Here is a 26,509-nt window from a genome sequence, read left to right on the forward strand (position 1 = left end):
AATTAGCGAGCAGCCCAAGAGTTAAAGTACATGTCATAAACTGTGGACCTTTCCTGGCTCTGTGTCTTCGTTCATTCCTTTGTGCTTCCTGATCTCTGCCTTCTTCAAAGTCTAGTTGCCTCTGTAGAATCATCCTGATCATGATCCTACTTATTTTATATTTCTTCTAAGCCTGACACTTTGTATTTCTCATATGTCAATAACCCCATATGGCTGCACACTGGCTGGGGACCCAGGAGATCCCCACCTTCCCAAGTGAACTTTCAATGAGAATATTGAGCCAATCCATTAAAAAGGTGGCAAAAAACAATACTTTTGCTGATACACCTTACCATCCCAAGATTTTCTGGCCATGACTTATCACAGATGGATTCATGTCATACTCTTGCATTTCCATGGCAAGGTTAGCCATCAACTTTCCCTGAATGCCTGCTAGTTGAAGGGCTCCAAACTGCCTACCTAGCTACGGACTTGCCTCTCACCTCCATCTCCTGAAGCTGATTCCAGTCAGCACTGGTTAGCTTTTAAGTCAGCTTGATTCCTCTACTACTCTTTCAATCCTAAATCCTCAAATATACATCTTCTTCAGTGTTCCCAGGACATTTTTTTTCTAATGAGCCCTGACTCTCCACACCTCATTTTATAATAACTTCCTTACTGTAAACAAGACATGGAACTGGAACTATAACCTTACAGCAATATAAACTGCTATGCATCTCTATCCAACAAAGGGTCTAACAGATTTCTCAACCTCAGTACTACTGACATTTGGAGCTGGATAACTCTGTATGGAACTGTTCTCTGCATTATAGGATATTTGCAGTATCCCTGGCCTCTCCCAGAACATGCCAATAGCACCCACTCCTCCAGACTGTAACTACCAAAAATGTCTCCAGGTACTGAAAAATATCTCTTGTCATCCTTGGTCAAGAACCACTAGTCTAACATAAATCATGATTGTTCACAATAATCACAAGGTCTTTTTCATTTGGATCACTGTTGAATAAAAATGGAATACCTAGGAAAGATATGTTTAACGTGGATTTAAATATGCAGAGAGAACTTGTCCTGCTAATGGCTATGCATAGATTAAAATTTTAGGGGCCAGGGATTTAGCTCAGTGGTTTTGCCGCCTGCTGCGCAAGCGCAAGGACCCGAGTTTGATCCCCAGTACCAAAAAAAAAAAAGAAGAAAAGAAAAAATTTTAAATCCTAGGCATAAAAAAATCTAGTGCTTTTAAAAAAACAGCCTAGGGAATATTACCCAGTGCCATTATTTAGCCTGAAAATACTAGAATTTAGATCATGGTTATTTTTATTCAGATATTAATCCACTTAAAGGCAATTGCATTTTCCTGGCCAGCTTGAAATTCTGTGATTCTGGGTTATTTTGAACCATCTTAGCAAAAGCGAAAGGATTCAGACTTGGAAGAATTGCAGTTTCCTATTTATTTATGTTACCTAAGTCAATGTGTAGTGTGCAATTACAAAGCAGATGTGAAATGACTGTTTCAAATTTATAAATATAAAAGGCTGAAGATTAACCTCTCCTTGATCTTTTTAAAATAGGAAGGTGAACAAGAGCTGGAGGGAGTGGAAGGAAGGGAAAAGGGATTTTTTTTCAACAAAGAATTGAAGAAAAAATGGAATAGAGCTTCTGCAAATGGGAAGGGGAACAAGAGTTGGAGGGAGCAGGAACTCCTAAGGCAAATATTTTCCTAAATATTTAAAAAGAATAAGGAAGAATTTGATAACCCATCTTTCATAAAAATAGAACTCAGAGACATTCCAATTTTTGATAAATATTAATGAAATAAAACTACTAGACGACTGGATTTTTTTTCCAGTACCAAGGATCGAACTCAGGACATTGTGCTTATAAGGCAGATGTGAAGCCAGTGAGCTAAATCCCCGGCCCAAATGTATTTTTTTTAAAGGACATTGTACCTATATTTTCAGTTATAATTGCTTAATTCATGTAGTTTTCAACTATAGAGAGTTATGTATTCAAAGTTCACTAGTGAGAATGGCCCAGGCTGATGGGAATGTCCTGTATCAGTAAGGCTGTAAAGCATCTTAGTATGCAACAAAGAAGTTGGTTTTTTGATCTACACAGAAAGAAGATAAAAATTTCAACTCCCTTTTTATCTATGAACGAAACTGAATAACTTTGCCTGGAAGAAATTCCCAGGCCCAGATGGCTTCACTGACAAATTCTATCAAACATTTAAAGAAGAAATAATACTCAAACTATTTAGAATATAGAAGAAAGAACATGCCCAAATTCATTTTATGAGACCAGTATAACCCTGATACAAAAATCTGATAAAGATAAGAAAACATAAATCAATTTTGCTCAGAAACATGGATGTAAATATCTATGACAAAATATTAACAAATTATATCCAACATATAAAAAGGGATAATACATTATGACCAAGTGAAAAAAGCAAGACTGATACTACATTTGGAAGTAAATCAGTATGTTTCACCATATTAACAAAATACAGCAGAATACCATGTTATCATCTTAATAGACTCAGAAAAAATCATGACAAAATTCAATGCTTAATATGATTCCTAAAAAGCTATTAATACTTCCCCCAAAAAAGTTATTAATTCTCAGCAAACTAGAAATAGAATTTTTCACAATTTATACAGGGCAACTACAAAAATATATAGCTAACTTAAGAATTGGTGGTGAAATACTGAATCCTTTCCCCTAAGACTGGAAATAAAGCAGTGAAATCCATTCTTATCAGTACTAGCTATGGTACAGAAGTCCTAGCCAGTACAACAAAGTGAGAAAAGAAACAGGTCAAAAGAGCAGAAATGAAAATGTTGAACTGTCTACATTCACAGGCAAGAGAAAGAACAACACAAGAAGGAAATCCAAAAACAAAAAAACTACCCTCTTAAAGTAAAACAACTACTGAAACTAGTGAATTTAGCAACTTGCAGGACACAAGGTAAATGTACAAAAACAATTATATTCCTATTTACCAGGAGCAAACAAGTAGAAAATTAAATAAATAAAAACATTTGCACTAGCATAAAAAACAAACATTTATGAGTAAGTTTCAGCCAAAACTGGGAAAGAAATCTACAATGACAACTGCACAATGCTGCAGAAAGAAATTAAGTGCAGAGATATATCGTGTTCACATGTGTAGACACAGTTCATCCCAAATCAATCTATAAGCTGTGCAAAATATGGCAAATATTTAAAATTTTCAAAATGTATTACACTGAAAGACACATTGCCATTAATTCCCCTAGAAATATTCCCCCTCACTTCAAATCCACTTATCCCATCATTCTAGCCACTTGCTGAAGCAGTTCTGGAAGTCCACTTTCATGAGTGTCTTTGGTTTGCACTGTCTGGGCTCCCTCCGTGTCCTGAATCAACTGAAAACATTTACCTTTCCTGGTCATTTTGCCTTTGGGGAAGAACCAGAAATCACCTGGCAGCAGATCTAGTGCATAAGGTGGATGAGGATCCACCATCATGTTTTTATGAGCCTGCCTTTCTGCTGGATGGCACCCAGCAGCAACACCATTCACAGTGTTTTTAATCACACCTCATAAAGACAATCACAAAAGAGAACTTACAGAACTGCTTCAGAAAATGACAAGAACAAGGGGATAAGTGTGTTTAGAGCAAAGGGGAGTCTTCTGAGTGGGATTAATGGCAATGTGTCTTTTATGTAATAATTTTAAAAATATAAACATACATTGTACTTCTTGATCACTCCTTGTATAGATTCCGTATCATTTGGATCAAATTCTTAGCATTATTTTTTCATAAGTTGACAAGGTAATTTTAAACTTATATAAAAAAGTAAAAGATTTAAAATATCACAAAATGTTGCCTGTAGGGATCCAGAGACTAGGAAAAGTCCAGATTTCTTGGGCACACACTGGGGTGATGGCCAGTGACAATCATAATCCTGAAAGACACAATTCCAAACATCATAATCATGAATGATGAAACCTGAAAGATCAAAATCTACAAAGTCTAAAATCCTCAAATTGCAATACTAAAATAATAAAGTTTCACATGTTAAAATCCCGAAAGTTGGGCTGGGGATCTAGCTCAAACATGAAATGTGTCACCACTACACGTGGAATCACCCACAGAGGTGAAAGCTCAAGAAATTTTTATCTTTAACAAATGCAGGGCCGGGGATCTAGCTCAGTGGTTCTGCCGCCTGCCTCACAAGTGCAAGGACCCGAGTTCGATCCCCAGTACAAAAAAAAAAAATCCTGAAAGTTGAATTTTTCCTTGTTTTTCATTTGTTCATTTTCTTTTTATTGTTAGACTTTTCTTCACTATACTAAATTGTCAGAACTATTTTTAAAATTTGATATGCTGTTTTTTCTTTGCATCATTTCCAATACTGCAAGTATAAATTGTGGAAAGCCTTTTAGAGAATTCTAATTTGTTTTATGCTTTTTTAAAGCACACAGCATTGGCTTTGTGCTAAGCGGTGTGTTTACCACATGCATATGCAGAAACAATGCAACTTCTTCAATAAATGACAAGATGCCCTTTTTGTATGTCTGTACCGGAGATCAAGTTTGGGACCTTGCGCTTGTGAGGCAGGCGGCTGAACCACTGAGCTAAATCCCCGGCCCTACATTTGTTAAAGATAAAATTTCTTGAGCTTTCACCTCTGTGGGCAATTCCATGTGTAGTGGTGACACATTTCATGTTTAATCTCATCAAACTATAGGTTGTCCTTCACAGTATTTTAAAATAAATATATATATATATATATATATATATATAACAGGGCGCATGCACTTACCAACCATAATATGCATTTACATCTTTGCCTTTTGACCTATTTTTTATTAATGTTTTATCTGCTTATAATATTATATCCATGACTATTCTTAGTATACCTGAGCATCTATGCTTGCAAAAATGTTACTATCGCCTATTTTATTATGTAAAGTGGCCTAAGCAGTATTCTGTCATGTTTCTGTATGTTTCTCAAATAAATCCCTTTTAAAACGTAAGCAAATGTCCTTTAAAATAATTTTTACATTTTTTCGAGAATTACGATTTTTGCAGATTTCAGACTTTTGAGTATTTTAGACTTTACACATTTTTGCCTTTCAGGATTTCAACATTTGGGATTATGTCTTTTGGGATATGACCCAACTCTAGTGATAGAATGTCATTTATCAAAATGGGAAATTCATGAGGAACTGAAGTTGAGAGTGACATAGATACAACAAAATATTTCTTAAATTGACAGAGCCGGAGGTAGTAAGGAAGATGGAGGGTTAAGGGAAGAATAGTATCAAAGTGGAATTTGGGGGCCAGTTGGGTTAAGGATCCCAAACTCAGAGGAAAGTGGAACAGAAGGAAACCTTTCCTGATTTATTTTTCCCCAGAAGAATTATCATAACATAATATATATTGTACTTACTTTTTATCAGTATATAAGGGGGGGCTACACTTTGGACTAGATTGTATGACAGGTTAAAAGCAGAAACATAACAAATTTTAATGAACTATTCAAGTGACCTTCTTACTTAGGGGTCCCTAAGCCCTGTTAGGAACCAGGTGGCAAAACAGGAGGTGAGCAGCCCCAGGACCAAACAAAGCATCACCTGTATTTACAGCTGCTCCCATTCCCTCTCATTACCACCTCAACCCTGCCTTCTGTCAGATCAGCAGCAGCATTAGATTCTCTTAGGATCATGAACCTTACTGTGAACTGTGTATGCAAGGTGTGTGCTCCTTATGAGAATCTGCCTGATGATTTGAGGTAGAGCTTAGGCAGTGATGCTAGCACTGGCAAGCAGGGTACAAATGCAGATTAACATTATCAGTGAGGTTTGACCGCACAGAGACTATAATAAATCAATTGTTTGCAGACCCATATCAAAACCCTATCAGTGAGTAGGAAGTGAAAATTTAAGTTGCATCAGGTGACAGCATCACTCAATATGTGGTAACCATTTATCTAAACAAAGCCATGAAACCATGAAAACTCCTTCACCACATAGAGATCAAGCTTCCTGTATTAAAAGATAAGCCTTTGGAGTTTTTTCAAAAGAAAAACATGAACACAAAAATCAGAAGCAACTGTATGAAAGTTGGTAGATACAGTGGCTGCACTGAAAACCAGACTGAGATTATGGGGGTGACAAGTGAACACTGGGATTTTTTATGGTTCAAACATTAGCAGAGATTTTTGAAAGAGACTGAAACAGGGCCTTCATTTTCCCAGCTGTTTCATGATCACTTATCTCAGCTTTCAAAAGAATGTGAGCATTACTTTCCAACCACAGAAGACTCCCCACAATGCAAAGGAATACATCTATGAATCTGTTTATGAATAAACCAAATGAATCAACCTTTGTTCATCCTAGAAGAGAATCAACTGCTTGAGACTGAGAATGATGGTGGCCTTAAAATTATGTTTGAGAAACTTTAAATCTCTATACTATCTGGATTAAAGTGAAGGCAGAATATCCTGAGATTTCAAAAAAAAAAAACCCTAAAAAGTCTTCTTCCATTTCCTTCTTTGTGAAGCAGGGGTTTCTGCAATGACAGTAGCTAAAATGAGATTATGGAGTAGCCTGGACATAACCACATACACTTTGGGTGTCACTGTCTCCCATTACCCCCAGATGAGACCACCTGGTTGCAGGAAAACAAGCTCAGGGCTCTCACTGATCCTGCATTATGGTGAGTGGTATAATTATTTCATTATAGTTATATATATAATATTAGAAATAAAGTGCACAATAAATGTAATGTGCTTTTATCATCCTGAAACTACTACCACTTCCTACCCTGGTTCACTGAAACATTGTCTTCCGTGAAATCAGTCCCTGGTGCCAAAAAGGTTGGGGACCGCTGTTCTAACTGATCTCCCTGCTTTACACTTGCTCCCTCTTGCTATTCTTAATGCAAAACAGCCATGCTGACCCTAAAACATAAATAAATGTTCTCAAAAGTTTTCAATGGTCTGATTCATTGTAGGTAAAAGCCAAAGTCCTTTTAATGACCTTCAAGTTCCTCCACCACTACTTTGCAACCTGGTAGCACATTATGATCCCACTTTAGCATATGTCTTGACCTCCCTGACTTCCTTTCCTTCCATTCTCCCTGTTCTCTCTACTCCTGTCATAAATGCCTCCTTACTTTCCATTGAACATGCCAGGCAGGCATTATCCTCATAGTATGCACTATTTTGCAATGCTCTCCTTGGTACAGACTGCCACCCTTGTCTCCTTCAGAATGTCATAGAACTATCTCAGTGAAGCTTTACCCGGCTATCTTAAAGTGCAGAACACCAACACCTTATCATCACCCTTTTCTGACTTATTTTTCCCCAGAAGATATCAATAATGTACTATATAATTTTAAAATTTATTAAAGGGAAATCACACATTTTAAACTGAACAATTCAATGGAATTTGGTAAATTCACAATGTTGTGCAACCATCATCTTTATGTAGCTCCAAAACATATCCATCACTCTAAAAGTAAATCCCATATACATAGTGCTTTCTTCCTGTACATCTCTCCCCACTAAACCTGGTAACCATCAATACGCAGTCTGTCTCTACGGATTTACCTATTCTGGATATTTTACATAAATAAAATCCTGTAGTAAGTGACCCTTCATACCTGGCTTCTTTCACTTACATAATGTCTTCAAGGTTCATCCACATTGTGGCATGCGTCAGTATTTAATTCATTTTATGGTTAGTTATACACACGTACACATATCCATCAATATATAGATCATGTATATACACAAATGTACAACTATTCAGTCATTGATAGACATTTAGGTTGGTTCAACCTTCAGGTTATTGAATGCTGCCACTGTAAAAATATTTTGTACAAATATTTGCTTGAATATATTTTCAGTTATTGGTGAATATATCGAGGAATAGAGTTGCTGGGTCATATGGTAATTCTATGTTTCACTTTTTGAGAAATTGACAAGCTCTTTTCTACAGCAACTGAATTATTTTGCATTCCCAGAAATACACGAGCATTCCAATTTCTCCACATCCTCACCAATACTTTTTTATTTAGCAAACACAGAAGGTGTAAAATAGTATCTCCTTGTAGTTCAACTTGCCTTTCCCTAATGGGTAATGATATTGAGCATCTTTCCATTTGCTATCTGGTCATTTGTGTATCTTCTTATACACTCTCAAGTTTCTGCCCATTTTAAAGTTGGGTTGTTCTTTGTTGTTGCATTGTAAAAGTTTCGTCTGCATTCTGCATATATTAACCCTGAGGCATATGATTTGCAAATATCTTTCCATAAGTTGTTTTTTTACTTCCATGATAATGTTCTTTAATACATAAAATTTTTAATTTCAATTATGCCCTATTTTTTGTTATTCATGCTTTTGATGCCATACATTATCTAACAATCCAGTGCTAAACAGAAGGTCATAAAAATTTACTCCTAGGATTTTTAAAAGTTTAATAATTTTAGTTTTTATATTTAGGTCTCTGTTCATTTCTAGGAAATTTTTAGATACAATCTGAGATTGGGGTTCAACTTCATTCTTTTGTAGATCGCTGTCTAGTTTTTCCAGCACCATTTGTTGAAGACACTACAGTACTTTCCTATTGAATGCTCTTAAAACCCTTGTCATAAACCAAATGGCCATAGGTGTTTGTTTTTCTGTCTGGACTTTCAATTTGATCCAATGATCTCTATGTCAATCCTTATGCCACCATCACACTATTTTGATTACTGTAAATCTGTAGTAAATTTTCAAATTGGAATGTGTGAATTGTCTTTGTTCTTCTTTTTCAAGACTGTATTTCCTCCTTCTGCCCCTCTCCCTCCCCCTGGCAGGCATAAGGTGTTTAACATTTGTTGAGCGAATGAATGGGCTCCTGAGAAGATAAACTCATCTCCAATTGAGATAAGGCTGAGGGTAGAAGTACAAGAAACTTGGAAGAAAATACAATGGTTAAGTAATACCTGCCAAAAAAGAGTTCAAGGACAAGAAGGAGGCTTTGGATTCTAGAGCCAAGGGATACTTTCAAAATCATATTGGTAGCGGCCAAGTGAGCCTCAGCAACTATTCTTGTCTGCAACTCAGTCTTCAGTGATTGAATTGCACTAAAGCTAAAAATCATTTAGTAACTACAACACTGAACACTTTTTTCAAAAATAAAACATCCGATAAGGTGAAATAGAAAAACAATGAGCTGTTTTTCTTAAACTGAGAAAACAGCTTTTGCATCTTATCTCAAGTGTCTCCACGGCATTTAGTGTAAATGACTCCTCTTGATAAATTAATGTAATTTTACAATCATATCAGAAAACATACACTACAATGCAAAAGCACCATACTTTTTAAAAAATTCTGAACAAAATATTAAATAAACACTTTTGGTCAAATTATATAACTGGGCAGTGCAGCAAGTCTGAACTCTGTTGTTGCTAAGGGGACAGAAGCCAGTGAAGAAAACACACAACTACCAGGTACATGTGATGCAGTTTAAGAAATTCATTAAAAATGTTCTTTAATGCTCATTACTTTATCTTCTAATGTAAATAATTTTAAATGTAATTATGGAAGTATGAAAAGTACCACTGCTGTTAATATATATTATGTAAACTGCCACTGAATAATTATATTTGTCTTACATTACAGCAAATACTGCTACTGTGAGAGTAAGCAATATATTGCCACTCCATCAATATACCACATGGTCCCATCTGTTTCTAGGTTCCATTCCATGACTGCTGGCTAATAAAGGAATTGTTAACCAGAAGATGCAAATACAACTCTTACTGTATAACTTTTTCAACATCACCAATGTTATCAATATAACTTGGCAGGGAATACAGTTTATGGTGGGAGTCAGATGTGTATTGCCTGACCCTCTTACCCTAATGTAGATATAAAACAATATTTGAAGTATGTAAACTGTCAAAAATTGTATAGCTCTGCTAATCACTCCACTTAAACCTCAGGGAAATATATAATTGCCCTAATGCAATCATCCCAGCTTTAATTATGGTGTGGGCCTTTTATTCCCTGGACAGAGATGACAGCCTGGAGAGATCGTTTTCTCAAGCTCAAACTGCCACTTAGCAACTAAAGGACCATGAGCAACTTGTCACCTCATCTGCAAAGCCTACTCCAAGGGGCAACATTTGCTATCCATCCCTCCAGCTCAGGTCTCACATGTCTCTGTAGCTTTCCCAAATGGAATGATCTTCTCAGTCCCTGTACACATTCCCAGTTTCACTTTGGAATGCAATTTAATTGGTCGTATATATCTTTGTTGAATGAAAAATCCTTTAAAGACAGTGGTTGTCTTTTTCAAATCTGTAACTTCAGTTCCTCCCATGAAATAGGCATTCAGCTGTGTGTGGTACTGCAGGCCTGTCAGGCAGAAGTTTGAGGCCAGCCTGGGAAACTTAGCAAGGCCTTGTCTCAAAGTAAAAATAAAAATATTAAAAATAAAAATGGGCTGGGAATGTAGCTCAATGGTAGAGCACTGGTCTAGCATGTGCAAGGCCCTGGGTTCAATCCATAGCACTGAGTAATTACTATTTATATTGAGTGCTGATGCCCAGGATATAGTAGATACTTAATAAATATTAATTACTGGCAATTTTCTTTTTTCCTTTACTTGGGATTTCCCTTGTTTTCATCATTTTATCACCACTCTGCTGTGAGGACTCAGGCTCTTACCACACTTGACCTCAGTTCTCAGTGAGAGAGGAAGGGGGTGATTTCGCCTGCAAAGAGACATCTGTGGACAGTCATTGTTGTCACAATTGGAAGAATTCTGACCTCAAATGGCAACACAGCCTAGGCTAGGAAATCCTCAATAAAACAGACTTTTATTCCTTGAAATCAACTTCTGGTTGTTCTACACTATTCCCTTTTTTTTCCTCTGTTGTAATCCGTTTTTCAAAAAAATGTTTATCATTACCTTGTTCGAAATGTCTCACACTTATTTTGAATATAATCACTTTTTTGTTAAAAGCTAATTACTAGATTTCCACTAACACAACTCTATAGTACACCAATGTGTCAAAAGCAGAACTGGTACCAAGTTTTCCTATTTACAAGTTGCCTGCTTTACAACTCTGCTAACTCATATGAAATTTTTGAATGAAAACACTGAGGGAAAAAGCAAAGAGGAGATAGCAGCTAATTTTTCTTCAGTGATCCAAGTTTCTACATCTAGAAAAGCCAAATGGCCTTTATAATTGCATTTGAAGAATAAATGCTGAGTCACTAGATGTTATATCACATACTGGACTGTTATCTCATACACTGGCTTGATACCTTTTAATCTAACCAGATTTGTTTAAAATTCATGTGATCAGGGCTGGGGGTGTAGGTCTGTTGCAGAGTGCTTGCCTAGCATATGGAAGGCCCTGCGCACAATCCCAGAACTGTAAAAAAAGATTGGTGAGTTTTAGAAAAAGGAAAAAAATTTAAAATTTTAATAATTTACATCACCACATTGTGAAATTTCACACGATTAATTCTCCTAAGTGTAGAAAGACATATCCATAATTAGCAGGGAAAAATCACATTTCATATAAAGCATATATGTGGTAAAATATTGTCATCAAGAATATATAAAGAATTTTTACAATTCAACAACAAAGAACCAAACAACACAACTCAAAAATGGGCAAAGCACTTGAATAAACACTTCTTCAAAGAAGATACACAAATGGCTAGGAAACACATGGAAAGAACACTCAACATCATTCTTCACTAGAGATATGCAAATCAAAATTACATTGAGAAATCACTTCATACTCACTGGGATGGCTATAATAAACAAAACAGAAAATAACAAGTGCTGACAATCATGTGGAAATATTAGAACTTTTGTTGGTGGGAATGTAAAATGATTGGGCAACGGTGGAAAACAGTTCAACAGCTCCTCAAAAAATTAAATGTAGAGTAATCATATGACCTTGCGATTGCACTCCCACATATACACTCAAAACAACTGAAAACAAGTACCAAATGTTCATGGCAGCATTATCCACAGTACCCAAAAGGTGAAAATAACCTGAAAGTCCATCAAGAGATAAGTGGACGAACAAACTGTGTTATACACATACAATGGACTATTATTATCCAGCCACAAAAAGGAAAATATTTTGACACATGCTACAAAATGGATTAACTTGAAACTACTGCACTCAGTAAAATAAAGAACAGGCACAAAAGAACAAATAATGCACGATTCCATGATTCCACATATACGAAATATCTAGAAATTCATGAAGACAGAAGAGAAATAGAGATTACTAGGAACTGAGGTGGGCTGGTAAATGGGCACTATTGTTTAATGGGTACAAAGTTTCAGTTTGACAAGATAAAAAAGTTCTGGAAATGGATAGTGGTGATGGTTGCACAACAACATGAATATGCTTGATGTCTCTGAGTTGTACACTTAGAGTGGTTAAAATGGTAAATTTTATGTATATTTTATCACGATAAAGAAAAATTCTACCTTAAATGTTATAACATGGTTCATCATTCTTCAAGAGGTCTTAAGAAATGAAATCTCCCTCTGCAAAAATCAGAGATTTTTTAAAAAACAATTTAATTTTCAGGTGAAAAACAACATGCCATTGGGGTGTGGAAATCAGAATCCTTGATAAAGTGAAATGCTGGGAAATCATCACTCTCCCTCAGGGCCAATTACACAGGCTGATCCCCTTCCAGCAGCCCACACTCTGAAGAGAGCCACAGCTCTGTGAGCTCCCTAGCTCTCCACCTGCCTTTCAGACCCTTCTTCCACTGAGTGCCAATTCATGTACACGTATCAATTTTCTCTGATAGTAGTGGTTTGAGGGAAAGATGGAAGTGCTGTTTTAAAAATAACATTTACTTCAACACTGAGAAAAGGAAAAAAGTATGGAACAATCCCTAGAGATATTATGTCTTTAAAAGGAGATCTATTTTCTACCTCAAAACCAACCAGTAGCAATTTTATATACCATTAATATTATTTAGCTTTCTTTTCTTGGAATCACTTAATCTTATAAGACACACCAGAAAATTTCTGTAATAAAAATAAATAATTAAATTCAACAAGTATTTCTAGATTCAACAATTATGAGTATTCTGAAAGAATGCAGAAATAGAGGGAGTTTTTTATCTACTATACAGTCAGCCTGAGGCACAATTGAGACCACTGAGGCAGCCGAAGTTCAAGAAACATGCAATGAGTTTATTGCCACCTGGGTGCAGACAGGCCAAGGGTGAGAAGGCTGTTGGCACAGAGAGGAGGGTGCAGGCAGTTGATACAGGGGAGTTTAGGTAGGGGCACTGGTTGAGAGGGACTGGCTGATAAACAGGGCAGTGGTAGGAGCAGTGGGGCAGCTGCTGGCTCCCTGTTATCTCTATGTTAACTGTGGATGCGGTTAGTGGGTCTGCTTGGGCAGGGGTGTGACTCAGGGCCCTGTAATATACTATTACTACATCTAATATTTAAAGTTGTGTTAAAACGTGTAATACCTCAGAATATCTATGATTTGAAATCAATTAGAAGACCTACACAATTTGAAATTCATTCTTTCATAAAAGTCACTTTATGATCCCACCCGAAACAAGAATATAAACAATAAAACTAACCTACTGTGTGAAAATATTATTAGATTAACCAAATTTACCCTATACTGCACAACTAAGTGCAAGAATAGTTGAAGTTCACTTTTTAAATATACTTTTTACTATCACTCCTGGATTTGGGTACACTGTGGCCCAGATGAAGTGACATAGATTGCTTAACTCTCACCCAGTAAAAGCTTACAGAATAAAAAAGAAGTGAAAATAAATAATCAATTTCATGAGAGGGCAATAAAGTATACACAACTCTTACTTTAAAATTAGATACCCTCCAACAATAGCTTGGATTCTTATATTAATACTGTACTTCATACAACTAAATATCCTGACTAAAAGTGATTTATCATATGAACCCTACACCAGGCAGCCTTGTGCTTATGATATAAAATACTAAGTAAGGTTAGTGTGTCTTTGGGACTTAATAAGCCATTTGGGAAGTCTTGATTTAAGTTTTCCATACAACCCTGAGATACTGTTCTCTTACCATACAGTTTGATTTTTCAATTAGAATATTAATGTTGATTAGACATCATTGTAAAAATTGCCATGAAAATTTTAAATTATTTATTTACTTATATATTTACGCCTGTATCTCCCAGTGCTGTGCATCAAACTCAGGATCTTGCTCATGTTAGGCAAGCTATATCCTCAACCCTAAAATTATTTTTTAAAATAAAGAAACTAGGTAAAGTTTTTATTGTTGCTCACAAATGTTTCTTTTAAAGACAAAATGATTCTTCCATTGCCTGTTTGCTATTTTATTCACACCAATGTACAGTGAAGGGGAAGTAAATAGGAATTAAAGCAGCAAAGAGGAAACTGAAAGGACATTATCTAATAATTCGGGGTCACTTTAAGGTAGACTTAGAATGCCACATATTTTTCCATGTAGTATGCTGAATATTAAGAGCATAAGTGAACATTTTAATGGTAAACAACTCACAAGAGAAGGCTAACACTACCTTGTAGAGTTTACGGCCTTCTGGCCTAAAGCTTATGGCGTTAAGTTTCTAGCATTCCAACCTATATTCTCTCTGGGAAAACACTGTACCTCACCCCATAAGTGTGTTACTTTTAAGTCAAATTTGGAAAGGCCCACAATTTAACTAGTACTACCATGAGCAAGAGGCACAGACGATGTAACGGATAAAACACCAATTTTGGAAAAGAAGATTTTAGTCTGAATGCTCGCTCCACCACTGTGATATTCAAGTAGTTAATCAGTTTGACGCAGTTTCCTCCTCTGTAAATAATTTCTACCTTTTATTCAGAGGTACTCAGAGGATGTTTGTGAAGGCACTTTTAAAATGTGAACTATTTTAATGTTATCTTTCATTATTAACAAGTGGTACTTCTGAGTTTTCCTCCCAATGCCTCACTGCAGGAGAAGATGCCAAAGAAAGAAAGAAAAACATCTCAGAAACAGATCAGAGATGAAAGAGAAAAAAGTTCACAGAACCATTGCAACTTTTTTAGACCCAGTTTAAATAAGTGTGCTTACGGGATTTCAAAGACTACTGCAAATCTGAGCATCAAACTGGGAGAGGGAGATACTCCTGGCGGATGCAATGATGGCAAAGCAACATCCAAGCTGTCAGCCTCACCATTCTCTACCCACTGCCCAAGTTAGATGGTATGAAGCCATCCTTCACTCAGGCCACTCTCATGCAAATTGTATTGCTTTCTTTTCTTCAATCCCACATCTAATAGGCCACCAATCCTACCGATGGACTCTGCCACATGTCTTAGACATGTCCCGCCCCAGACTTCCTCCAAAGAGGTTGTTCCAAGGCAGGCAACTTCCTCTTACTGCATCAGCCCTCACCAGTCACCCTCTGAAAGCATCCTCCTGTCCAGGTTCCCCTAGGAGTTCATTCCAGGTCCAGAGAGGATCCAGGCCATGCTCCAATCTGACACCTTGCTAGAACTTACGTCAGAAGGGGACAGTCATTACTTTTGTGAGTTGGGATTAAAGGTGCCATATTTGTGCTTTAAAATGGTTTTCCAAACTTCTATGATGAGCGTGTATTTGTATTTGTTTTACATTTTTAAAAACCAGTAAATACAATGGGGTGGGGGCAGTGTGTGCTAATGCTTGCAAAATTAGTTTCAAACAAGACTCTTCACAATGTAGCTTCCCCCACCTACATTCAGAGTCGCATCTCTTCTTGCTGCCTTTGCTCATCACTCCTGCCCACTGTGCCCAGGGCCCTCTGTGCAGTTATACTCTGCTCCTCTTTCAGGATAGAGTTGGAATCTAATTTCCTGGAAATGTCCTCTGGCAGCTCCTAAAGAGCAATGGTCATAGCTGTCCTCTGTCCGCGCCCCTGGGCTTTCACAGCAGCGAGTATACAACTTCATAATGACACTGTCACACTTGACTCCTTGCATCTGTTGGTTTTCCCCAGAGATGGTGACCTTCTTCTAAAGGTCACAGGCCACGACACATCATGATCTATACCACCTAAGGCACCAGTTCTAGCCTGTAGGAGCAATTATTAAATGTTGAGTGAATGGAGGTGAAATCCAGTTTCATCAGTGACTTAAACCATTTTATTATTAAGCCTTTTGCAATTAGTCTATCTTCTGCCCTAAAACTCTCTGTGTTAAGGTAATACAATAAATTTCTTTGAAAGACGAAATTATATATAATACTTTCCCTACACCCTGAATGTTTAATAGTCTGTCTGCTTAAAGTGATATTACATAATGTATAATCTTTTTGAAAAGATGATCTGTTGCATTCTGTTTGCAGGTATCTGTTGAGGATTTTTGCATTTATGTTCATTAAAAAGACTGGCTTGTAGTTTTTTGTTTTGTTTTGGTTTGGGTTTTGTCAGCTTTTGGAATCAGAGTAAGGTGTGGTTCCAGGAACAACTTTGGGAACACTCCTTCCCCTTCAATTTCTTTAAAGGGTTTGAGGAGCACTGGCATTAGATCTAATAGAAAAATGAAAAAATGTTCAACATTTCTGGCTATTACAGAAATGAAAATTAAAACAACACTGAGATTTCATGTTACTCCAGAAAGAATGGCTATCACCAAGAAATCAAACATAACAAATGCTGAAGAGACCGCGGGGGGGGGGGGGGGGGACCCGCTACACTGTTAGTGGGAATGTAAACTAGTTCAATCATTATGGAAATTAGCATGGAGAATCCTCAAAAAACTAGAAATTCCTTTTGACTCAGGTATTCTCCTTCTAGGTATCTTCCTGAAAGAGACAGAGTGATATATGCATATCCATGTTTATAATAGCTAAGTCTTAGAAGCAGCCTATATGTCCATCAACAGATAAATGGATAAAGAAAATGTGGTATTTATTCGCCCCGGAGTTCCACCCTACCATAAAGAAAGATTAACCTGAGTTATTTGTAGGAAAATGGATGCACCTCGAGGCTGTAATGTTAAGTGAAATAAATCAGACACAGCTTAAATATCACATCGTTTCTCTTATATGAGAGACTTAGAGTAAAAATAAAGAGCAAAATAAAAGACAGATAATAAGAAGTAAGGAGATAGATTGCTCTCAAGGAGGAAGAGGATCAAGAGATGGAGGAAGGAGGAGGAAGGAAGGGGTAAAGGATGAGAAAAAGGAATTGGAATATGTTACGTACATCTATCAACTCTCCACAAGGAATGTAATCTTTATGTACCGCAAACATATGAAAAAAAAGTGGTGTTATATAGAACCAGATTGAATGCAAATACCTGGATAGTGTTAAATGCCTATACATAGTATTTTAAATGTTGTGTGGGCCATTTAAAAAGTTTTATAGATATGCGTGTTGAGGGCCTGGAGTTTTCTGGCCAAAGGCTGCCTGATGGGTGGAGTTTACAGCTGATAAAGAAGAATCACTAATAAGCTGTGCTGTGGACTGCTGTTTGGGAAAGCTCAGACTCTTATTACTGAAGACACCCACAAAGCTGTGGAGATGGTATGTTAACTACCATTGCATCTGCTTCACCATGTGCTAGTGTGACTGTTAGAAGGATGCACACCACGATGTCTTCCATCTCCTCCAGACAGCCTTGTCACTATATGATTCTCCTGTTCAAACCCCTAAAAGTTTTTTTTTTTTTTTGCCACTGGTTAAAACTGAACAGTTCTTTGCTTACGGAGTCTGCTCCAGAAGGTAGCCCCCAGGTCACTGAAAGGGTTGGGGGGAAGTTTCCTCTATGGGTTCATGCTCACTCTTGAGCCAGGAGAGGGTGACAGGGAAAAACAGATGTAGGAAGCAGAGCATTCCTGCAGCTGAGGGGTAGACTCAGCACCTCCACATTCTCACAGCATCTATTGCAAGCCTCTTTATTCCCCTTGTGCCTCTATTTTGTCTCTATTTATATTCCCAGACCTCAGATGGGATTATCTTCATTACCCTTGTCAAGAGTGGCTCAAAATTTATACACACAAAAGCTGGAATTCAGGAAAAACAGAGAAATAAATCCAAGTAGGTTATAATGGAGGAGGTTGCTGAAGAATCTTACTATTGGGGAAACATTTTGATATCTGCTTTTTTAGCTCCCTCACTCTAACTAAGGGCCATGAAATCTTGGAAACAAGGATCTTATTTTTGTTCTGTTATGTTGTTGTGTGGACCCCTGGGCCTGGTTTGAGGCCTCAAAGCAATTTAGATACAACAGACACAGAGTAAATAAAGGTTGAATTAATAACCTATAAAGTTCCATAAACTTAGAAGTCCCATGTTCTAAAGCAATTGCTACATTCAAACATCCTAACATTTTAAACCCCCGAAATAAAATCAACAAAATATTTTGGGGAAAAAAGTATGTTTAGAATATCTTGAAAACAATTTAGATACAATGACAACAGAAGACAAAGAAGGTGCCACTCCTTTGAAAAAAATCTAGGTACCAACTTGTCAGAGTTTGCAACACCTAATGACTGCTTTGAGCAAACATATGATTAGTCAGCAAGCTGTAAGAGAAGGATTTATATGCACAAAGGTCTGTATTTAGTATATATCTGATCCAACTCCTGTTCCCTGAAAATGACGTTCTGCTGCCATTAGAAAACAAAAATATGATAAAAATGCATCAAGAGAAAGAAAACCACAGGAGACCTAAAATCTTTTTAGCTTAGCTCATTTTATCACTTTCCACATTCATTACCACTATTTTTGGTTCCTACATCCTCTGTTTTTCCCTGTGACCCTCTACTGCCTCAAGAGTGAGCATGAACCCCTAGAGGAATTTTCCCCCAACCTTTTCAGTGGCCCTGGGGTGGGGGTGGGGCTACCATACCTCCTCCTTAACAATAATCAGTCCTGCCATGAATCACTAGTGGTCTCACTTTATGAACAAGCTGTACTTCATTTCCCTATATCATTTGGAAATCAGAATTCGTTTTCCCATCTAAACAAGTCATACGCACTGATGTGATTCCCTGACCACCCCACAGAAAACTTCCCACCAGCTAATGCAGTAGCCTTTTAACACTGGTAACACTGGGCCAAATGTGTGATGTTTACTAGAGGCATCTTCCAGTCTGCTTTCTGCAACATTCCCCTCTGCATGCTTTGGTGCCTTCAACCTTCACAACTGGGTTAATGCCCAAGTTTTAAAATCACCTACATGTCCACATGACTCCACCCATCAAACCAACTCTCTTTTATGTGATTTTCAGCACAGAAAAAAGCAAAATGAATACGTGGATTTATAATTAAGTACAAATATTGGGAGAAAATATTTTATTATGAGGTGGAAAACTAACAGAATCTTCAAATCCTTTTCTGTGTTATCATTATTTTGTGAAACATGATATTATCAAGCCAGTTAAAGTTAAATACAAAAGTTCAGAAAACATCCAGGTAGCATGGTGGTACATGCCTGTAATCCTAGCACTCAGGAGGATTCCAAGTTCAAGTCCAGCCTGGAAAACTTAGCAATTTAGTGAGACCTTGTCTCAAAAAGAGGGGAGGAAGGTAGCTCAGGGTGAAGGCCCTGGGTTCCATCTCTAGCAAGGCCAAAAAAAAAAAAAAAAAATCAGAAAGCAATGCCTGACACTTTAGTGGAATTCTACCTTTCATCAAACTCTCCTTAAAAACATATGCAGATCTCCATATCTCACAAGGACTTAGGACAAAATCCTCCAAGGACTACAATAACCATGACACAATCACTGCATTTTGTAAAAACAAATCAAAACACACACACATGCATACACTAAGCAAAGACAGACTCCTGAACAATTTAACACATTTAAAGTGTGTACAAGAAACTCCTCCATGAGGTAAAGCAGGGTGGAAAGCAAAAATTGGCTTTAGAGATATGAGCCCAGCTGTTGCTCCCTCCCACACTGCCACTACCTTTGAACCTTCTACAAGTTGTCACCTGTGTTAGTCAGCTTTCCAGCATTGTGACAAGATTCCTGTCACAAATCAACTTAAGAGAGAAAAAGGTTTATTTTGGCTCATGGTTTCAGTCCATGGCCACTCGGCCCCATTGCTGAGGGAGCACATCACAGTGAAGAGAGTATGGCATAGCAAGTTGCTGGGCTCCTGGCAGCCGGAAGCAGAAAGGAAGAGAGCCAGAGGAAGAGCTGGAGGGTAAGATTCAATCCCATATTCAAATGACCTCCTCCCCTCAGCTTGTCCCTACTTCCTAGCAGCCCCTTCAGCTGTGAAGTCATCAGTGGGTTATTCCATTGCTGAGGTTGGCCCCTTTGTGATGCACGATGTGATCACTTCCCCAGAGCCCCACCTCTGAACACCAATGCATCAGGGACCAAGCCCTCAACACAAGAAACATTTTGGAGGGCCAGGTATTTAGCTCAGTGGTTTCGCCGCCTGCTGCACAGGTGCAAGGACCCGAGTTCAATCCCTAGTACCAAAAAAACAAAACAAACAAACAAACAAAAGAAACATTTTGGGAGTTGTTTCACATCAAAAGCATAACACCACCCCAACTCAGAATTCTAGATGTTACCAACACATTTGAGCAGCCTCAAGAGCACATGTGTACTTTCCAAATTGCTTTGTCCACTGGCAAAAAACTGAGAAAAGGAGTTTTGCAATGAATGGTCATCCCCATAATCCCAGTGTTTGTCAACCAAAGAGTGCTTCACAGCACTAGACCATTTCATGACGAAGGGCTATACCCTTCCTATTTATAGTCCCTCAAACTTAAACTGGAGAAAGAAAAGGAAGTGGTCAGATATAAAATATTAAGGGGAAGTTCATATAAAGATCCCATCAGTGACATCAGCTAAGAGGGGGAAGGAGGGGATTGATACTTAGTATTTAAAAAGGAAATTGAAACGGTTGTTATAGAAAAAATCAATTAAGACAGTCTCCTTTACATTTGTATTTTTTCTTTAAAGTAAATATGGGCTGCGCAGTAAGGGGGAAGTACCATAATCTTTTCATTTTTATGACTTCTAAAGTGCTATGTGCACATACGTTTATAATCTGTTTCTTAGTATTTCTGCATTTCATTTTAAACCAAATTGACTTTAAATTTTATAATGCAGACTGTGATTCTTGGAAATTAGTTTCCAGTGGATTAGACTTTACCAATTAAAACTATTCAATTGACTATATTATCCAGGCATGCTATTTTAAACACATTCTACTTTTTTACATTACTATATATTAACTCTATTAATACTGAATCATTGAACAGAACACGATGTGTTTTAAGATAGGATTTTGCACTGTTGTGTGATGTAATGAGCAGGGCGCAGAGGAAGAGTACGATTTGGTTCTCTGACACTGCTGATAACAAGAACCTTCATGCACCCGACCTGAACAAAGAAGCAGAAGCTCATCTCAAGAGCAGCCTGTTTTTTTCTTTTGTGAGCTGAAACATATACACTAAAAACAGTATCAATTTTTATGTGGCTATTGGTGGGAGGGGGGAGTCAGCATATCGTGTTAGCAATTTTCTGTGGAATCACATTAGAGTTTCATTGTGGTGGCCATATCACATTAAAATCTGGGGTTTCTTTTTTCTTTTTTCTGCTAAATGGGTTCCATTGTGTACGTAGTGAATCTGATACGGAAAATTGCTAATGCAATAAGAGTATCATAGAAGCTTTCCTGACTGTAATGCTCAGCCACAATATTCTGGAGGCCCAACTGGATTGGGGGATTTCAGATTCACTTCTCAGAGCCTTTTGACAAGTCCTCAGCTCAAGTTCAACATTGGCTTCCTGAAAGATGGACCTTTAAGATCTGTTCTATAGGGGCTGGGGATTTAGCTCAGTGGTTCCAGCACCTGCTTCACAAGCGCAAGGACCCGAGTTCGATCCCCAGTACCAAAAAAAAAAAAAAAAAAAAAGATCTGTTCTATGGGTGAAATGCTTTTATAGATTTTATTCCCGAAGGGACTACAGATTCAATGAAAAGATTAGTCATTTAATTAATATTTACTGACTGACTACTATGCAGAGCACTGTGGTCAGCGTTAAGGGAATGAAAAAGTAGATGAAATACAGCCCCTTCTGCAAGGTTCTTGTAAGAACTGTCTGAGGGGAAGAAATAAATTAGTATATGAGTAACTTAATACAAGAGAAAACGTGACAGGATGGAAAACGCAAAGAGCCAGAGGGGCTCAAAGGAGACACACCTAGCACCAGAGTCCTCACAGAAAATTCTGTGAAGGCAGCACCCCAAGTTGGGGAGGCTGCTGATAAATCTGAGGAAATTGTGGGGGAAGGGGACGCAGGAGAAGGGAGTCTAAGTGTCAGCTTGAGTAAAGGTGCACAGAAGAGGACAGCTATGTCCTACCTGGGAAACTATAATCCACTTTCTGACTTTCAGATGAGCTTTGGAAAAGTGACGCGGGTCAGCCCAAGGCCGACACCAAAGGAGGACAGTTTGTGAGGCAAATGAGGATGATAGGGTGCAGCATGATTTGGGATAGGAAGCGGCAGGATGCAGACCACCAGCAAGATGAACACCCAGCCTTCAGCCGTGATGGCTTCTAATGCTAACAAGTATCTAGAAATCTTAATAACTTGAGTTGACACAAGTTTCTTAAAAGACATAATTTACAGAAATGTTTACTTTAAAAGCTTAGTTTATTGCAGGGAATATTTATCTTTTACTACATCCCTACACTTAACATAGATATTCATTGGAATAACATAAAACACTATTACAATAAGTAGTTAGGAAATCACTGCCCTTTTTAAAGAATAACTTTTTAACGCACTAGCAATAGTAACCTAGAAAATATAAATCCAACAGCCTAGCATTACAACAATTCGAGGAGATTCATGCTTTTGATGTACTGCTACATTTACTGTTTTGTTCTGAACGCATCCCTGGTTCTGAATTCCTCTCCAAATGTTCAAAACAATAAACAGAAAGTCTGTGTTAAGCTTCATTAAAACTTTAAAATTTAGCACTCTGGAAGCCAGAGGCAGAAGGATTGATAGCTCGAGCCCAGCCTGGGCACCCTTGTGAGACCCTGAAATATAGCTCAGTGGTACAGCACCCCTGGGTTTAATCCAGTACTGCAAAAGAAAGAAAACCTTTAAAATTTAATGTGGGATAGTTTTCATAATAAAACCCAAAACATTTATTTGTCACCGTCTTTACCTTCCCTTAAATCAGAGCATATCCTGGGGACAAGCATTACAGTATTTAAAGAGATCAGAGCTGAACATGATGAAATAGCTATTTTACTTATTACATTAAAAAAAGTCAGATATAAACGAATGGATTGCCTTAATGCTAGTGATCACTCACTAAACACCATCTCTCCAATTTAGCAAAGCATATTCCACTCTCTCATTAATCAGAAACTATTTGCACAACTGAAATATTACTTCATTTTTATGAAATAATTTCTTAATGCTTTCTCCAACTGACCACATGATTAGAAACCATACACAAATTTTTACTACTTATAGCTATCCTTAGCAATGTTTCATCAAAAACAAAACCTTTCTTTCTCATCCTGTCTTAGGTAATCAAAGATGTAGCAGATACTACCCATGAATACCTTTTCTTTCATTATCTGGAGATACATAAGTAAGAGAAAAAAATTTAAAAGGAAAATCTCAAATAGCTCACAATGACTTTAAAAGATTAACATCAAAAAATGTTCGAAGATGGGCCGAGGATTCAGCTCAGTGGTGCCGCCGCCTGCCTTGCAAGGGCAAAGTCCTGAGTTCAATCCCCCGTACCAAAAAAAGAAAATGTTAAAAGAATTTTAAGTGGTGCTTCGGTTCACAGACTCAATTCTCTCCATGACTCTGATCCCAAACTGAACTGGATGAGAACCAAATCAAACTTCCCCATAAGGTCAACATTGAACCTAACCACTGAATTGGATTCGGTTTTTGTCCAACTTTGTTTGTGACCAGAATCATGTAAAGAAGTTTGTGAACCGAGGTGCCATAAGTGTACTTAGTGGGTTAGCCTAAAACTGGTCTTATGATTTTTAGTAAACAACGTAAGGTATTGATAAAAAATGAGTTTGCCCCGTCAAGAGTATGTTGGCATTCTTTTAAGATAGCTTGAAACCACAGAGCTCCAGCATAAAACAACTCTGACAAAGACAGCTAGTCAAGCAGAAAAATGGGAGTTGGTTGTGTCAGAACAGATTGAGGCCGAAGGCTGTCTAGGGTATAGCCGTCTTGCCATCGATGAAGGCAATTACAACCACTAAAAGTTATTTTTCTGATATATTATTTGAAACTTCTGTCATGTTATCATATTTTAAATGCTCCTTATTTATAAACTACCACATTGGCTTCTTATCTGCAATGTCCTTGGATAACCACAAATCTGAAAGTGGTCCAAAATCATGTTCATGGTTTCCTACAAGCATGGGGAAACTCGTTTACTGAATCTTTGTCTATTTCCAGTACAGAATGTTTGGATTTTATTTTCTTACTTCCTTTTTAAATATAGACCACTATTTTTCAACTGTAAACATCCAATGGCATTCCCTCACAGGGACAGGCATCCCAGGGCAGAAGGCATGCCTGAAATACTCACATTTCATTCACCCAGACAGAGGCTGCAAACACTGCTAAATTATTGCGTACAGCAATACTGCGGCACCATTATTAAATGTCTTAGGACTTTCTAGTCATCTTCCACCTCTTGCTAAGCCACATTTCCAAAAGATCATCTGAGAAATCTAGGAAGTCACTGACACGGTACAGTACTTGTAAACTGAATTCATTAAAAGCAATTCAGCGTCTTCATGGGTGTACATACGACTGAATTACTAGATGAGGAATTTACATACAATTTTGTTCCAAAGCTAGAGCTACATCATGTGTAGGAGTAGCAATCCCAGGCCCAAAATAAAACAACAGGAGTATTTCCAAACTATCATTTCAAATTTCCACGGTCGAGGGTGGGAGGAGGAAGAAACAGCAGGGTGATGACTTGTCAGCGATTAACCATCCACACGCGTTTTGCCCGCGCTTCTCCAGGCGATCACAAAGCCGGCGTCGCTCAGTCTCCGTCCCTGTCCCCGGCCTCGCCCCCTTCCCGCGGCGCAGCGCGGGCACCGGAGAGGAACAGGCAAACATCCCAGCTCCGAGCCCATCCCAGCGCTGTGGCCCAGAATGTCCCTAACTATCCGGCCCCTCACTTCGCGCGCCTCGAAGGCAGGCAGAGTAGCAACGACAGGGAATGAAACGGAAGGCTAGCGAAGCCAGCTGGGCCCCGAACAGTCGCCGCTGTCAACCGCACACACGCACACACTCGCGCCCGCGTCCTCCTCCCGGCCACAGCGAGCGGGCCCTCGAGTCCAGCCCGGCCCCGCGGCGCCGGTTCCTGCCGCGCCCCTCCCGCCCGGCCCAGCCCGGACTGGCCCAGACTGGCCGCCGCCCCCACCGCAGGTCCTAGGTGCTGGCGCCCGGTGGCTGCGGACGCGAGGAGGGCGCGCGGCCAAGTCCCTCGAGCTGTCCCCACCCCAGCCCACGCCAGACAGGCTCTCACGCGCGACGCGGGGCGACGAGCACAAGAGCCGAACCCCACACCACAGGACCTTCCCGATTCCCTCGTGGAAGAGAAACTTCGCCACACACGCGCGCGCACACGCACCCGCGCCGGCTCCGCAGCGCTTACCTGGTCTGGGCCGCTCGCACCCGCCCGGCCCGCCGCCCCCCGCCCCCCGCGCCCCGCGCCCCGCGCCCCGCGCCGCCCGCACTCACTGCCTGGCTAGCGCGCCCCGCGGCTGCAGGACCGGACGGCGGCGGGGACCGAGACAGCGGCTGCAGCGGCGGCGGCCCCAACCGGCGTCAGTCAGACTGGAGCCGCGGAGCCTCATCGCCCGTATTAGTGCGCCGACCTGGAAACAGGCCAGGGAGCCTTGCTCGCGCCCGCCCCACCCGCTGGCCGCTCTGAGCCCGCGGGGAGGGGGCGGCCCGGAGCCAAGTGCGCGGAAATCGGCCGGGCTGAGGCTGCAGCTACCGGCCGCACTGTGACCCCCAGGCTCCGACGTCCTCTGCGTGCTCCTGCGCCACTCCCAGCTTGTCCCTTGACCACGATCACGCCCTGCTTGGGGCCGCGCCGTCCAGCGTGGGTCACCTCGAGTCTTGCTCTCTCCGTTATCCTTGAGCAGTCTCGCCTCTACCTAGAGCTTGAGGCTGCCGAGGAAGGTTGACATTATAACAAAGATACAGGACCACCAACACATCAATCTGGAGACTCCTCTGAGCCACTGTTTCTGAGCCCTGTGGTTTCTGCTACTTGCTATTTCTTCATGTGCTTTTCAGAGTAAAGTGGATTCTATACCCATCAGCATTGCCAGAGCAATTGGTTTGCACTGGCACAGAAAAAAAAATTAATCATTCTGAGTGGTGAGTAGTGGTTCAAACTAGTCATGTAATTATGTGGATTGTAATTTCTTTACGCAAGCATATAATATATAATACTATCTAATCTAAT

General features: G+C 39.1%; 1 protein-coding gene across 3 annotated transcripts in view; it reads right to left on the reverse strand.

Moving 5' to 3' along the window:
* Positions 1-26,260, reverse strand: part of Smad9 (SMAD family member 9) — a 67,922-nt gene extending 41,662 nt beyond the window's left edge. Inside the window, exons 1-2 of one of the 3 annotated variants that reach the window (XM_087199571.1) lie at positions 25,774-26,252; positions 3,734-3,949 (exon numbers count right to left, since the gene is read on the reverse strand). The gene's annotated coding sequence lies outside the window, so the exon portion shown is untranslated. Of the gene's footprint in view, positions 1-3,733; positions 3,950-25,773 lie in introns of all 3 variants that reach the window. The other 2 variants (XM_087199572.1, XM_087199570.1) reach the window with 2 other exon arrangements.
* Positions 26,261-26,509: the final 249 nt, after the last annotated feature.

This window comes from Heterocephalus glaber, unplaced genomic scaffold (genome assembly GCF_053883595.1).
Source record: "Heterocephalus glaber isolate CG9 unplaced genomic scaffold, H.glaber_assembly_v1.0 deba00001720, whole genome shotgun sequence".
Classification (NCBI taxonomy): domain Eukaryota; kingdom Metazoa; phylum Chordata; class Mammalia; order Rodentia; family Bathyergidae; genus Heterocephalus; species Heterocephalus glaber.